This window comes from Loxodonta africana, unplaced genomic scaffold, assembly GCF_030014295.1.
Source record: "Loxodonta africana isolate mLoxAfr1 unplaced genomic scaffold, mLoxAfr1.hap2 scaffold_133, whole genome shotgun sequence".
Classification (NCBI taxonomy): domain Eukaryota; kingdom Metazoa; phylum Chordata; class Mammalia; order Proboscidea; family Elephantidae; genus Loxodonta; species Loxodonta africana.
In genome coordinates this window covers 286,959-302,477 of record NW_026974891.1, presented here as the reverse complement: position 1 = coordinate 302,477, position 15,519 = coordinate 286,959, and the positions used below count along the sequence as shown (strand labels likewise).

General features: G+C 39.3%; 1 long non-coding RNA gene across 1 annotated transcript; it reads right to left on the bottom strand.

The window, feature by feature from the left end:
- Positions 1-6,978: 6,978 nt before the first annotated feature.
- LOC135229197 (uncharacterized) lies at positions 6,979-13,833 on the bottom strand. Its single transcript, XR_010319970.1, has 2 exons — positions 11,875-13,833; positions 6,979-10,115 (listed from the first exon to the last, which is right to left on the bottom strand). It is a non-coding gene; the product is annotated as an uncharacterized LOC135229197 (long non-coding RNA).
- Between the last annotated feature and the right edge of the window lie 1,686 nt (positions 13,834-15,519).

The window sequence follows — 15,519 nt, the reverse complement described above, 5'->3', positions numbered from 1 at the left end:
CTATTTACATTAAATATAATTATAGATAAGTATGAGTTTAGTGCTGTCATTTTGATGCCTGTTTTTGACAATTTCATTTTTCCATTTACTTTTTTGTGCTGAGTTTTTCTTTGTAGAATGTGTGTTCCTCCTTTTTATAGTGTCTGAGTTTATGTTGGTGAGTCATTATGTTTATCTTGGTTTTTATTTTGAAGTATGGAATTGTTAGACCTCGTTGTGGTTACCTTAATATTTACCCCGGTTTGACTAAGTAAAAACCTAAGTTGTTTTGTCCTGTATCGCCTTGGTTTCCTCTCCATATGTAAGATCTATGCCTCCTGTATTTAGTCCCTCTTTTTTTGTCTATTGTAATCTTTTACATAATCACATCAATGATTCCCTGTTTTGAGCAGTTTTTTTTTAATTAATCTTATTTTGTTTTTGTGATTTCCCTATCTGAGTTGATATCAGGATGTTTTGTTCTGTGACCTTGTGTTGTGTTGGAATCTGATATTATTGATTTTCTGACCAAAGAATTTCCTTTAGTAATTCTTGCAGTTTTGGTTTGGTTTTTGCAAATTCTCTAAGCTTGTGTTTATCTGTAAATATCTTAATTTCACCTTCATGTTTTAGAGTTTTGCTGGATATATGATTCTTGGCTGACAGTTTTTCTTCTTTGAGTGTTCTATATATGTTATTCCATTGCCTTCTTGCCTGCATGGTTTCTGCCAAATAGTGCAAACTTATTGATTCTCCTTTGTAGGTAACTTTTCGTTTATCCTTGGGTGCTTTTAAATTTTTCTCTTTATCTTTGGTTTTGGCAGGTTTGATGATATGTCTTGGTGATTTTCTTTTGGGATCTATCTTGTATGAGGTTCGATGAGCATCTTGGGTGGATATCTTTTCATCTTTCACGATGCCAAGGAATTTTTCTGCCATCAGATCTTCCACTATTCTCTCTGTATTTTCTGTTATCCCTCCCTGTCTGGAACTCCAGTCACACGCAAATTATTCTTGATAGAGTCCCCCATGATTCTTAGGGTTTCTTCATAGTTTTAAATTCTATTATCTGATTTTTCTTCAACTATATTTGTGTCAATTGTCTTATCCTCCAGCTCCCCCACTCTGCATTCCAGTTCCTCGAGTCTGCTCCTCTGACTTCCTATTGAGTTGTCTGTGTGACTTTATTGTTAATCTTTTGGATTTCTGAATGCTGTCTCTCTATGGATTCTTACAGCTTATTAATTTTTTCACTATGTTCTTGATTAATCTTTTGGATTTCTTCAACTGCTTTACCCATGTATTCCTTGGCTTTTTCTGTAGATTGCCTTATTTCATTTGTGAGGTCATTCTTGATGTCTTCAAGCATTCTGTATACAATTGTTTTATATTCTATATTTGGCAATTCTAGGAATGTATCCACATCCAAGAATGATTTTGATTCTTTGATTTGGGGGTTTGTAGAAGCAATCATGGTCTGCTTCTTCATGTGATTTGATGTCGACTGCTGTCTCTGAGCCATCTATAAGATTTTGTAACATTTTCTTTTATATTTGCTCACTGAGTCTTATCTTGTTGTTTTGTTTTGTTACAATACACCCAGATGGGCTACTCGGTTGTGGTATGGTGATTGCTGTAGGTTTTGAATCACTTACATCCTGTTACCAGCTTGCCTGAACTGTTACCAGGTATATAAGTGTATGAGTCCATTCACTATTCTTGAATAGAATCAGCTCAGGTGTCCTGATAGCTGGTCACCTAGTGTGTGGTGTAGGCTCTCATCTATTATCTTAGAGGAGTAGTGGTGATGGTTGTATGCACCAGTTTCTATTAGTGGCATGGGGTCACATTTCGAGGAGGGCAGGATGCTGATAGCCTTCCTTCAAGTGTCAGTGAGGTAGGTGTGGCTCTATTCTCTAGAGCACTCTGGTGGGTGGGCTTTGCAGCTGTATCTTAGGCACCCAATGCTTGGGAGATGTCACTATTGTCAGACCCCTCTAGCAGGTGGCTAGGTGGTGTGGGTGGAGTCTCAGCCCTCAGTTCGCTGGTGTGGATCAGCGAGGGCTCTGTTTAATAGGTAGAGAGGTATCTGACCTCCAAAACTTGCCTTTCCACTGCTGAGCTAAAATAATTATGGTGAGATCTCTATCAGAATTGCCTTTGCAGTATAATAGCCACCTAGTTACCTGTAGGGTGAAAGCCAAAGACTATGGGTCTGTTAATGCCTGGATGGAGCTGATTCTGTATTGTTATTCCAGTTTACGGAAGTCAGGGAAGGATTTTTTCTTTGATTGTTAAATGCTGCTTTGCTCAGGCCAGGGGAATGGGTTAGAAAAGAAAGAAGAAAAAAAAATCCAGCAGTGCACTTCACTCTCTAGCACAGAGAATTCCAATGTTAATGAAGCTGGCTGGGGCAATGAGGGGTGGAATCAGATATATAGAAGAGAGTAGCCTGGCAAAATATACAGAGTTTACTTATGTTGTTTGGTGAGGACTGTTTTTTCTGAGATTCCAGAGCATTGTGTAGCTTGTGTGTGGTGGCTGGATCCCTGCTGAGACTGTCCCAGAGGGTTAGGGCTGCGTCCATGCTCACACCGTCTCAGGAAGCCGCAATCAGCTCCCCCACACTTAGTCCCAAGCCCAGCACCAAGGTTTCCTTTCTGGGACGCTGCACTCCAGGCTCCAAAACCAGTCGCTGCTTCCCCATGGTTTTTCGTTTCCTTGTCAGCCGCGTCTGTGTGGAGCCTGCATGTGCTGCCTGGGTCTCCTCCGAGGTTCTTCCTGAGGGTTAGGCCTACATCCGTGCTTCCCTGTCTCAGTAAGCCACAATCAGCCCCACCACTCTGGCACCAGGGAACCACAAGGGCTCAAGGCTGCGGCGTGGGACACTGGCTCCGGAATCGGTCCCTGCTGCAGTGTGGCTTTTTGCTCCCCTGTCACTCAGGTCAACTCCTTAGTTCTGTGTTTGATGGTCAGGGTTTGTAGATTGTCCTTTATGTAATTGATTCACTTGTTTTTTCGAGTCTTTGTTTCAAGAGGGATAAGCGGAATCTTCTACCTAGTCAGCCATCTTGGTCCTGCCCCCGTGTCTGCCTCTTTATGTGATTTGATATTGACTGTTGTCTCTGAGCAATCTGTAAGTTATTGTATCAGTTTATTTTATGCTTGCTTTTTGTATCCTAGCTTCTTGCTTTGTTTAGTTTTGGTATACCCAAATAAGCTGCTTGAATGCGCTAGGTTGATTATTTTCACCTTTGAAGCTCTAATGTACTATCACCAGATGGCTAGCACTGTTACCAGGTATATGAGCCTAGGAGTTCATTTACTTTTCTTGTATGGATTCAACTCAGGTGCCCAGGTAGTTGGTCATAAAGTGTGTGGTACGGGCTCTGTCCTACAGTCTTAGAGGGGCAGGGGTTATTGGTGTAGGCAGAAGTATCTGGCTGCAGTAGGGGGTCAGAGTCTGATCAAGGCAGGGGTCTGACAGCTGTCCTCTGAGTGTCTGTGAGGAAAGTGCATCCCTGTTCTGTAGGGCACACGGGTGGGTTCTGCAGAAGGGCGATGGGTACCCAATGCTTTTGGTTGTAAGTTCTGGGCGGTACTACTTATCCTTGGAACCCTGTCACAGGTGGCTAGGTATTGTGGGTGGGGCCACCAGTCCTTAGGCCCCTGATGTGGGGAGGTGAAGACCCTGTTTAATAGGCAAAGCGGTGTCAAACATCAAACACCCATCTTTCCACCGTCCAGCTGAAACCATTGCAGTCTGGCAACAAGGGCCTATTCTCCTGAAATGGGCCCACACAGGTCCATGCTGGGGTGAAAGGTATTCAAAGCCCATGGACCGTTTGTGCCTGAACAAAAGCTGCTTCTGTCCTGAGCTCCCCAGCTTAATTGAGCTGGCAGATTACCTTTCCCTCAGTTGTGAACTTATACCTTCTTCAAGGATGGAAAAATGGCTCAGAGTGTACCAGGGCCTATCTCAGGCCCAGGGAAGTTGACAGCCACTGAAGCCAGCTTGGGGGCTGGGGGCGTGGTAAAATAAACACAACTAATTAGCTTTTGCTGAGAGTGCCGTTCTTCTCTTGTTCTGGAGGTGTGAGTAGTCTGTGCAACTTGCTGTCTTTCCCTGAGCTAAACGCCTGTGGAACGCCACTGCCAGCCCCACTGCAGTCGCTCCAGGGAACGGTGCCTGAGGGTTCCTGGCTGTTCAGGTCCAGTAACTCCTCTCCACTTCTGAATAGTCTCTCCCTCCCTCCGCCGCTGACTCCGTTTTCTAACTTTGCCTTTGATGCTCAGGGCTCCTAGCTTGTCATAAATATACTTGCTTCGCTTGTTTTTTCGGGTCTTTTTTGTAAGAGGGATGACTGGCGGCGTCTCACTACTCTGCCATCTTGGCCTCGCCTCTCTAATATAATCAACAATTTTTTAAAAAAAGAAAAAAAAGAGTGAAACCTGTAGAAACAACAAATAACAGAATGAGATCCACAGAAAAACTAGATATTTGAGCTATCAGACAAAGACACTGAGATAACTCTATTATGTTCAAAGAAATAAAGGCAAGACTTAGAAATTTGGCAAAAAACTAGAAACTAAGAAAAAGATCAACTTAGAAAGTCAACTGAAAACTATAGCTGAAGTTAAAATCTTAATGCATGTGTATAACAGCAGATTAAAAATGCTGAAGAGAGATTTAGTGAACTGGAAGATATGTTGGAAGAAAATAGAGGCATAGACAAAAGAAAAAATATATAAAATATAAAAAGGATTAAGATATAGAGAATACAATGAGAATATCTAGCGTAAGATACTTTAAGAAGGAAGAAAAAGAATGAGGCAGAAAAACTGAGATTATGGCTGAGAATTTTCTTCAAATGATTAATGATATCAAGTCACAGATCCTAGAAGACTTACAAAACCCAAACCAAAAAAAAAAAAAAACCAAAAAACCCACTGCCGTCGAGTCGATTCTGACTCAAAGCGACCCTACAGGACAGAGTAGAACTGCTCCGTAGAGTTTCCAAGGATCGCCTGGTGGATTCGAACTGCTGACGTTTTGCTTAGCAGCCATAACACTTAACCGCTACGCCACCAGGGTTTCCTTATAAGACCCATGTAGGGTAAATACAAAGAAATTCGTATCTAGGTACATCATAGTAGAACTGCTGAAGCTAAAGACAAAAAACCCCACAAAAAACAAATAATTTAAAACTACTTAAAGAATGGAAGAGATTATCTTTAAAGGACAAACAAAAAAACTGACTGATGACTTCTCTACAGAAATAGTGACAACCCTAAGATAATAAAAAAAAAGACAATAAGATGATATATTTAAATTATAGAGAGAAAATACATGGCAACCCAGAACTCTATGCTGAGGAAAAACATCATGAATGAGCAAAGACCTTTTGTTTTCAGACAAACAAAACGTGGATAAGTTAACATCAGCATGCCCACATTAAAGAAAATTCCAAAGGTATTCTTCAAGCAGAAAGAAAATAAGGAGAAAGGCTTAAGATGCAAGAAGGAATGAAAGTTAATGAAACGAGTAAAAATAGAGGATTACTGACTGCATGACATAATAAGAATAGATATTATTGGGTTTAAAATATGTAAGAAATTAGAATGTATGCTAACTACAGCCTTTTGACTTTTATGGCTTTATGGTCAGGAAACATGCTGTGTAATATTTTGATGTTTTAGATTCTGTTAATGCTTGCTTTGTGGCCTAATACGTGGTCTATTCTCAAGAATGCTCCATGAGCGTTAGAAAAGAAAGTTTCCTTGACTACCGTTGGGTAAAGTGTTGTGTTTAAGTCTATGAGACCAAGTTGGCTGATTGTGGTATTTAGATCTTCCGTGTCTTTATTGAGCTTCTTTATGGATATCCTGTCTGTCATCAGAAGTGGTATGTTGAAGTCTTCTACTATTATTGTGGAGCTATTTCTCTTTTCAATGCTGTTTGAGTTTGTTTTATGTATTTTGGAGCCCTGTCATTGGGTGTATAAGTACTGATTATGATTTTGACCTCCTGGTATATTGACCCTTTAATCATTATATAGTGTATTTCCTTTTCCTTTGTGGAGGATTTTACTTTAAAGCCTGTTTTATCAGAGATTAATATTGCCACTCTTATTTTTTATTGTTGTGTGCTTCATGTATGTATATATATATATATATTTTCTGTTTCATTCTTTGAGATTTAGTTTATGTCTTTGAGTCTATGGTGTGTCTCTTGGAGTCTGCATACAGACAGATCATGTTTTCTAATCCATTCTGCTACTCTCTGTCTCCTTATGGGTGCAATTAAACCATTTACATTTATCCTAATTATTCATAGTTAACGAGTTTTTTTATGAGTTTAGTGCTGTCATTTTCATCTTTTTTGTGTATGTCTTGTTGGCATTTTCCTTATTCCATTTAATTTTCTCTGTTGAGTCGTTTTTCTTTGTGCATTTTCTTTCCATCCTCTTCATTTCTGTTGCCTTTGTATTTACTGCTAATTTATTTTTTTCTGTGCTGAATCGTTTTTCTTTTTAGTCTTTCATCTTCTTCCTTGTTGTTGCTTTTGTATTTGCTGAAAATTTATGTTTTCCTTGCTTTTTTTTAAATTTTAATGTGTAGGATTGTTAGTTTCCTTTGGGTTACCTTAACATTTACCTCTGTTTTTCTAAATTTAAACCAGTCTTTTATTTCTTTATATCGTCTTGACTTTCTCTCCATATGAAAAATCTATGACTACATTACTTAGTCCCTCTTTTTTGTGTTAATGTTGTCATCTTTTACAGATCAATGTCTCTGTTTCTACATTTTCAGTGTTTTAGCTTTCATTTATTTGTGACGTCCCTATGTGGGTTGATATCTGGTTGTTCTGTCCCGTGTTCTAGTTTTGGGTTGTTAGCTGATGTTATTGATTTTCTAACTGGAGAACTCCCTTTATTATTTCTTGTCATATTGGTTAGGTTTTTAAAAATTCCTTAAACTTCTGCTTGTCTGGAAATGTCCTAATTTCACCATCATATTTGAGAGACAGTTTTGCTGGATATATAATTCTTGGCAGGCAATTTTTTTTTTTCCTTCAGGGCTTTGTATATGTCCTTCTTGCCTGCATGGTTTCTGCTGAGTAGTCCAAGCTTAGTCTTACTGACCCTTCTTTATAGGTGACTTTTTGTTTATCCCTAGCTACTCTTAAAATTCTCTCTTTATATTTGGTTTTGACAAGCAAGATTATAATATGTCCTGGTGACTTTATCTTGGCATCTACCTTGTGTGGGGTTCAGTAAGCATCTTGGATACATATCTTCTTATCTTTCACAAGATCAGTGAAGTTTTTAGCCAAGAAGTCTTGAACAATTCTCACTGTGTTTTCTGTTATCCTCCAACCCCCACCCCGATTCTGGTGTTCCAATCACTCTTGATAGAGTCCTGCATAATTCTTAGAGTTTCTTCAATTTTAAAAAATTATTTTATCTGATTTTTCCTCAAATAACTTGGCGTCAATTGCTTTATCTTCAGTCTCACTAATTCTGACTTCCAATGCCTCAATTCTGCTCCTCTTGTTTTCTATTGAGTTGTCTAATTCTGAAATTTTATTGTTACTCTTTTGGATTTGCTTGCTATCTTTCTATGGATTCTTGCAGCCTGTTACATTTGTCATTATACTCTTGTATAACCTTCTTAAGTTCCTCTTTTGTTTTATCTGTGTGTTCCTTGGCTTGTTCTTCGTTTTGCCTGATCTCCTCCTGGATCTCTTGAAGAGCTCGGTCTCTTAATCTTTTAAATTCTACCTCCGGCAATTCCTGGAATTTCTCTTCATTTGGAAGATTTCTTGATTTGTTGTTTTGGGAGCTTCCTGAATCCATCATGGTGTGCCTCTTTATGTTATTTGATATTTACACTTGTCTCTGAGCCATTAGTGAGTTATTATATTCATTTATTTTATGTTTGCTTGCTGAGTCGGAATCTACTTGATGGCACTGGGTTTTTTTTTTTTTTTTTGGTGTACTGTGTCCTAGCTTCTTGTTTTATTTTGATATGCCCAAATAGGCTGCTTGGGTAAGCTAGTTTGATTATTGGCACCTTTTGAAGCTCTTACGTCCTGTCACCAGGTGATCAGAGCTGTTACTAGGTATGTGAGCCTAGGAGCCCTTTTACATTCTTGTATGGATTCAGCTCAGGTGTCCAGGTAGTCGGTCACCAAGTGTGTGGTGTAGGCTCTTAGCTACAGTCCTACGTAGACAGTGTTGATTGGTGTAGGTACAGGTGTCTGGCTACTGTGGGGGGGATGACTGCCCCTGAGTGTCTGGGAGGAAAGCATGTCCCTGTTCCCTAGAGCACATAGGTGGGTGGGTTTTGCAGCCAGACCATGGTCACCCAATGCTGTTGGTTGTAAGGACTGGGATTCACCACTTACTCTTGGACTCCTGAATTGGGTGCTAGGTGGCATGGGTGGAGCCACCAACCCTCAGGTCACTGATGTGGGTAGGTGAGGACCCTGCTTAATTGGCAGAACTTTGTCAAATATCAGAAATCTGCCCCTCTACTTATAGCTGATACAGTTGAAAATAGGCTTCAGGTATATACCCTGTCGTAGTGTGCTAATGAGAGCCTATGCTGTTGAAATGGGCCCACACAGATCTATGCAAGGGTGAAAGGCATTCAAAGTCCTTGGACCCCTTATGTCTGTGCCTTCCCTAAGTTCCTGGCTTAGGGAAGCTGGCAGATTATTTTTTGTTGTTTGTTCCTGCTCCAGGGCATGTGATAGTTCCTACTTCTGGCCCAGGGGACCCAGAAATAGCCAAAGCTGGTCCAAGACTGAAAACAGAGAGGGAGGAAGCAGGTAAATGGGAGAGATGTTCTTCCCAAAGGGGATGATTTTTGATTTGTGTGGCATTTTAAATGCATGTACTTATCTTTTGCCAACTTAGCACTGCTTTTCACTGCTTATGGAGGCTTGTGTAGGCTTTCCACCACTCGGTCTCTTCAGATGTGGAAAACATGTCCCAAGCGTCACTGCTTGCGTCACCGCACATGCCATCCGATCCAGCCTGCAGGGTGCTGGTTTCTGCCGGGTCCGGTCTGTCAAACTCTCACTGCTTCTGAACCATATTCCCCTCCCCCGCCACTAAGTCCAATTCTGTAACTTCACCTTTGATGTTCAGGGCTCCTAGATTGTCATATATAATCGACTTACTTCTCTGGGTCTTTGTTATAAGAGGGGCTACATAAAGCATCTGACTACTCTGCCATCTTGGCCCCACCCCCTACAAGAGACATTTTTCATCACATTCCTGAATCTGACACTATCAGAGAAACTTATCTCTGAGAAAATGAAATAGGGATGAGGCAGTAGGCAGAACAAACCCGTTGGGTTGGAGTCAATTCTGATGCATAATGACCCTATAGGTCAGAGTAGAACTGCCTCATAGGGTTTTCAAGGAGCGGCTGTTGCATTTGAACTACTGGGCCAGAGTATATTTGGAGCACTGGGGGTGCAGTGGTTAAGAACTCAGCTGCTAACCAAAAGCTTGGCAGTTCGAATACATTAGCTGCTCCATGGAAACCCTATGGGGGCAATTCTACTCTGTCCTATAGCGTTGCTGTGTGTTGAAATCAATTCACCAGCAATGGGTTTGGTTTTTTGATTTACATGCCTACATGAGTAAAATTTGACTTGAATCTCTGAACTTAATTCTAACGTAAGAATGATATTGTAGCACTTCTCCGTAAAGGTTTGTCTTAAGTCATCAGGATAAATCCAAACCCACTGCCGTCGAGTCGATTCTGACTCATCCTGACCCTATAGGACAGAGTAGAACTGCCCAATAGAGTTTCCAAGGAGCGCCTGGTGGATTTGAACTACCGTTCTCTCGGTTAGCAGTCGTAGCACTTACCCACTATGCCACCAGGGTTTCCTCATCAGGATAAGCCTGTGCTAATTTATTGGATACCTTCAGGAATTCTTCATCAGTTATATTCACATTAAGAAGGAAAAAAATATCAGAAGGAACTTCATACATCCTTACCCTTCATTTCATGCAAGATTCAAGTGTGTCAGTGATGGTGGTTATGTAAAATTGATTCCTGGCACTCAATACTTCTGGAGCATTTCTGTCATTTACTTGTTTCTTCTAATGCTTCTGCAACAATAAATTGCTTGATAATCAGTATTTGGCAGTATTTGTTTTATTGTGTTTTCAAAATATTCTCTTATGTAAATATCTTGTTAATAGCTGGTAGAGATCTATGCGTGTCTATAAATTTACTTCTGAATCTCGAAGAATTGACTCATCAAATGAAAATGATGGAATATATTATTATACATAACAAACATAAATACATGGTCTGTGTTTCCATTTCGTTGGCGACGTTTTAAGCTTCTGTTCTGGTATCGCCTTTTTGTGACTGGTCTTCAGCAATATTCTCTATGGAACCTAGAATCTGGGTGTGTGATTCCAGGTTTGCACTCGTTGCTATAGCATGTGCTTCCCAGTGGTTATTAGAAAGACCTTTTAATGCTGATCACTGCCTATGAACAGCTCATCGGTGAATAGAGATGGCAAAAAATTTGTAAAATATCTGAATAGAAGAAAAAAATCATTTTTTTGACAAAAATCCATTGTGATACATCCTACAAAATTAAGTGAATGTGCAGCACCTTGGTATGAAAATGGCATATTAATTTCATTCCAGAATTTTCTGTTGTATGCCTTTATAATGCAGTGACGTAATGGCAGCATTGTTATAGGATTGGTCTCTGCACTTAGAAAAATCAATTTTGCAAGCTTCACATTATCAGTGAAACACTTGCTTTGCAATGTCTTTACCAGTATGATTTTTTAAGCTAGGAAATGTGATAAATCACCACACAGGTTTTCTATCTGTTGGAGATACGGATCTTTAAACAATCCTTAGCTGGCCTGTATGAGAAGCCTCAGAAGTGGAATCCACAGACAAAATGAAATATCGAGCTATGCTTATTTCACTGACAGTAGTTGATTGAACTTCATCACTTATCAAGATTATAAATTTTTTACACATTATTTTAGAATTATAGGATGGATTGCCCTTTCCTGTGTTACCATATTTTGAGATGTGACTTGCTAAAAATAGATCAAATGAGCAACATTTTGAAGTCAACTTTAAAATTTTCCATTTCGTGGGGACCCAAAGACTTCATTTCTTTTTCACGAAGATAGTCCCCATTCAGTGATTGTTATGACAACAATGACACATTACAAAATGGCTTTTCAATACTGATGTTCATTAATTTGTGATTCCAGTTCATAAGTTAAGCCAGAACAATGTGTTTGGTTTAAATATGATAACATGATCTCTGTGAATTGAACTATTTTCATGTTTACTGATCCTATTCAGTTTGCACCAATTGCTAAATTCATCTGTAACAATTCGAGAATTAAGTGAGGATGACGGGTTTGTTTGGTTAGTAGGTTTGCAAACAAAACAATACACTGAGCTGACTGATGGAGATTGCAGTAGCCACTCCCTCTTATAATTTTCATCATTAACTTTGCACTCTAGAAAAAATTCTGGCTACAGAACTTTGTTTACCGTCCAGGAATTTTCCACACAAATTTACAAGTGGACAACTGTGATGTTGACAATCACTTGGGCCTCTTTTGATCCAGTAATTTATTTCATTGGAAGAAAATTATTCCACAAGGCAGGATCTGCATTTCTGTTATTTATGGAGTCTGCAGATGTGACAATTTAATATTCTTAGTTTCACTTTCTAGATCATTACTAATTTTTTTTTTTTTTTTACTACAGCAAGAAATGGATGCAGAATTTGGAAAAAATCCTGTTATATTTGTATTGCCATCCTTAATTTCAGCACTAGTGGTACTAGTAGGATGATTCCCACCCATAAGCACGTACCTTTAATGGAAGAAGTCTCTTCTGATTTATTACATTCTAAAAAGGAATTTGGGGATTGTCTTTAGGGATTCACAAATCATTTTCTTTTTATCTCCTGCAGGCTTCCATTTTTGCACTCCACTTAGTTATTGCCATTTCATTTTGCCTGGATATAAAATTATGTCACTTTTTAAATTTGATTCTACCATTACAATAAATTTGAATAATAGAAAGTAAATTTATAAAACAGGTAGTTTATAAAATAAAATTTAATTTAGAATTTAGACATTAACACAACAAATTTGTATTTGAAAATTAAATAACTCATTGCTGTGGATTAAATTTTAACTAACAGTGACCCTATTGGACAGAATAGAACTGCACAGCAGGGCTTCTAAGGAGAGGCTGGTTGAAACCTTTTAGTTTCAGCCAAGCTCTTAACCACTCTTCCACCAGGGCTACATTTGAAAATTAGTAAGTAAAAACGTTAATTTGGACCATGAGATTTTGTTCTTGAGGTCTTAGATAGTCCAAAGAAATAGTACATGATATCCTTCTCCATGGACTAATTCCTCCTGAAAACAGGTCCAAAGTATGTAGGATGTAGTCTAGCCTTCTTTGCTTCTAGGCTAGTGTACGTTCTAGTTATACTTCTTTCAAGATAGATTTTTTCATTCTTTTGGCAATTCATGGTGTATTCAGAATTCTTCACCAACACGACAATTAAAAGGCATCAGTTCTTCTACAGTCTTCCTTATTCATCAGCCAGCTTTCCCACACATACGAGGCCACTGAAAACACTGTGGCTTGGATCAGTTGCATCTTAGTTTTCAAGGTGATGTCTTTGCTTTTCAACACTTTAGAGGTCTTTTGCAGCCAGTTTCCCTAATGCAATGCATCTTTTGATTTCTTAACTGCTGTGTCCATGGGTGTTGATTGTGGATCCAAATAAAATGAAATCCTTGACAACTTCAATCTTTTCTCCGTTGATCACGATGTTGCTCATTGGCCCAGTTGTGAGGATTTTTGTTTTCTTCATGTTGAGGTGCAATCTCTACTGAAGGCCGCGGTCTTTGATCTTCATCAGTAAGTGCTTCAAGACCTCTTATCTTTTAGCAAGCGGGGTTGAGTCATCTGCAAAATGCAGGTTGTTAATGAGTCTTCCTCCAATCCTGATGTGTTCTTCGTATAGTCCAGCTTCTCAGATTATTTGCAGATTAAATAAGTATTGTGAAAGGATACAACCCTGACACACACCTTTCCTGACTTTAAACCACGCAGTATCACCTTTTTCTGTTTGAACGTCTACCTCTTGATCAGGTTCCTCATCAGCAGAATTGAGTGTTCTGGGATTCCCACTCTTCGCAATGTTATCCATAATTTGTTATGACCCAAGCAGTCAAATGCCTTTGCATAGTCAATAATACACAGGTAAACATCTTTCTGGTATTCTCTGCTTTCAGCCAGAATAGATATGACATCAGCTGTGATATCCCTTCTTCCATGTCCTCTTCTGAATCCTGCTTAAATTTCTGGCAGTTCCCTGTCAATGTACTGCTACAGCTGCTTTTGAATGATTTTTAGCAGAATATTACTTGCATGTGATATTAATGATATTGTTTGATAATTTCCACATTTGGTTGGATCACCTTTCTTAGGAATAGGCGTAAATATGGATCCTTGCCAGTTCGTAGGCCATATTTCTTGGGATTAGACAAGTGAGCGATTCCAGTGCTGCATCCATTTGGTGAAACATCTCAGTTGGTATTCCGTCAATTCTCGGAGGCTTTTTTTTCTCACCAATTCCTTCAGGGCAGCATGAACTTCTTCCTTCAGTATCATCGGTTTCTGATCATATGCTACTTCCTGAAATGGTTGAAGGTCGACCAATCCTTTTTGGTATAGTGACTGTGGGTATTACTTTCATCTTCTTTTGATGCTTCCTGCGTCATTTAATATTATACCCTTAGAATCCTTCAGTATTGCAACTCAAGTGTTGAGTTTTTTCTTCAGTTCTTTCAGCTTGAGAAATGCTGAGTGTTCTTCCGTTTTGGTTATCCATCTCCAGATCTTTACACATGTCATTATAATACTTTTTCTTCTCAAGCCACCCTTTGAAATCTTCTGTTCAGCTCTATTACTTCGTCATTTCTTCCTTTCACTTTAGCTACCCGACATTCAAGAGCAAGGTTCAGAGTCTCTTCTGACATCCGTTTTGGTCTTTTCTTTCTTTCCTGTCTTTTAAAGGACCTCTTGCTTTCTTCATGTGTGATGTCCTTGATGTCATTCCACAACTCACCTGGTCTTCAGTTGTTAAGTTTAACACGTAAAATGTATTCTCGAGGTGGTCTCTAAATACAGGTGAGATGTACTCAAGGTCATACTTTGGCCCTTTTTGACTTATTCTACTTTTCTTCAGTTTCAACTTGAACTCCCATATGAGCAATTGACAGTCTGTTTCACAATCGATCCCTGGCCTTGTTCTGACTGATGATATGAGTTTTCCCATCTTCTCTTTCCACAGATGTAGTCAGTTTGATTCCTGTGTATTCCATCTGGTAAAGTCCACGTGTATAGCTGCCGTTTATGTTGGTGAAAAAAAATATTTGCAGTGGCTGAGTCACTGGTCTTGCAAAATTCTTTCATGAGATTTCTGGCATCATTTCTATCACCAATGCTGTATTTTCCAACTACTTTTCCTTCTTTGTTTCCAACTTTAACATTCTAAAGACCAGTAATTATCAATACATCTTGATTGCATATTTGATCAATTTCAGGCTGCAGACGTTGTTTAAAATCTTCAATTTCTTTATCTTTGGCATTAGTGGTTGGTGCATAAATTTGAATAGTCATATAAACTAGTCTTCCTTGTAAGTGTATAGATATTAGCCTATCAGTGACAACATTGTACTTCAGGCTAGATCTTGAAATGTTCTCTTTGATGACTAATGTAACGTCATTCTTTTGACTCTGGTGGAATATCCATGTTTGTAAGACTGCTCACAGACTGTTTCACCAGAGAGTTTTCTGGTACTGCAATATCTACCACTAATCTCTGTGATCCCTGTGAATTGGCAAAATAAGAATAGTGCTATAGATTTCTTCCAAATACGGAAAACATAAGTATGAAAATGTTCTTGCTGTTGATTATGTTCTTTACCAATTTGTTCGTATGGGATTTTTGATACTTCACTTGAAAAATGAGTCCAAGGTACTGTGATGTGATTGTTTATTTTGTGTGGCCTTTCTAGCCATAGTCTTATAACATCCACCCTGGTGCTTGGGCAGGACTTGTGTGATAGGGTAGTTGTGGCTCACCAAGGGGATTGTTTAGTTTTCCCTTCAAAGAGCACCAGTTCCACAGCAAACAGGAGGATTCAACTCCATCAAGGAAGAACAGCCAGGAGCTGAGCATATATTGTGGACCTGAGATCCCTGCACTGAGAAGATCCTAGAAGCAGGAGACTGAGATAGAGAGAGGAAGCTGTAACCCTGAAGACGGTAAGATGCCATGGCAGGAGAGACCAAGCAACAGGGACCCGGCTATAGGAGATGATGGCCCAGGGAGAAGGAAAGCTGAGTGCCTTTGGAGAGAGGCCCAAGGCCAGGCAGAGGCACGCCTATGAGCACAGGAGGGAAGAGGCTGTCCTGATAGAAGAACTGTAT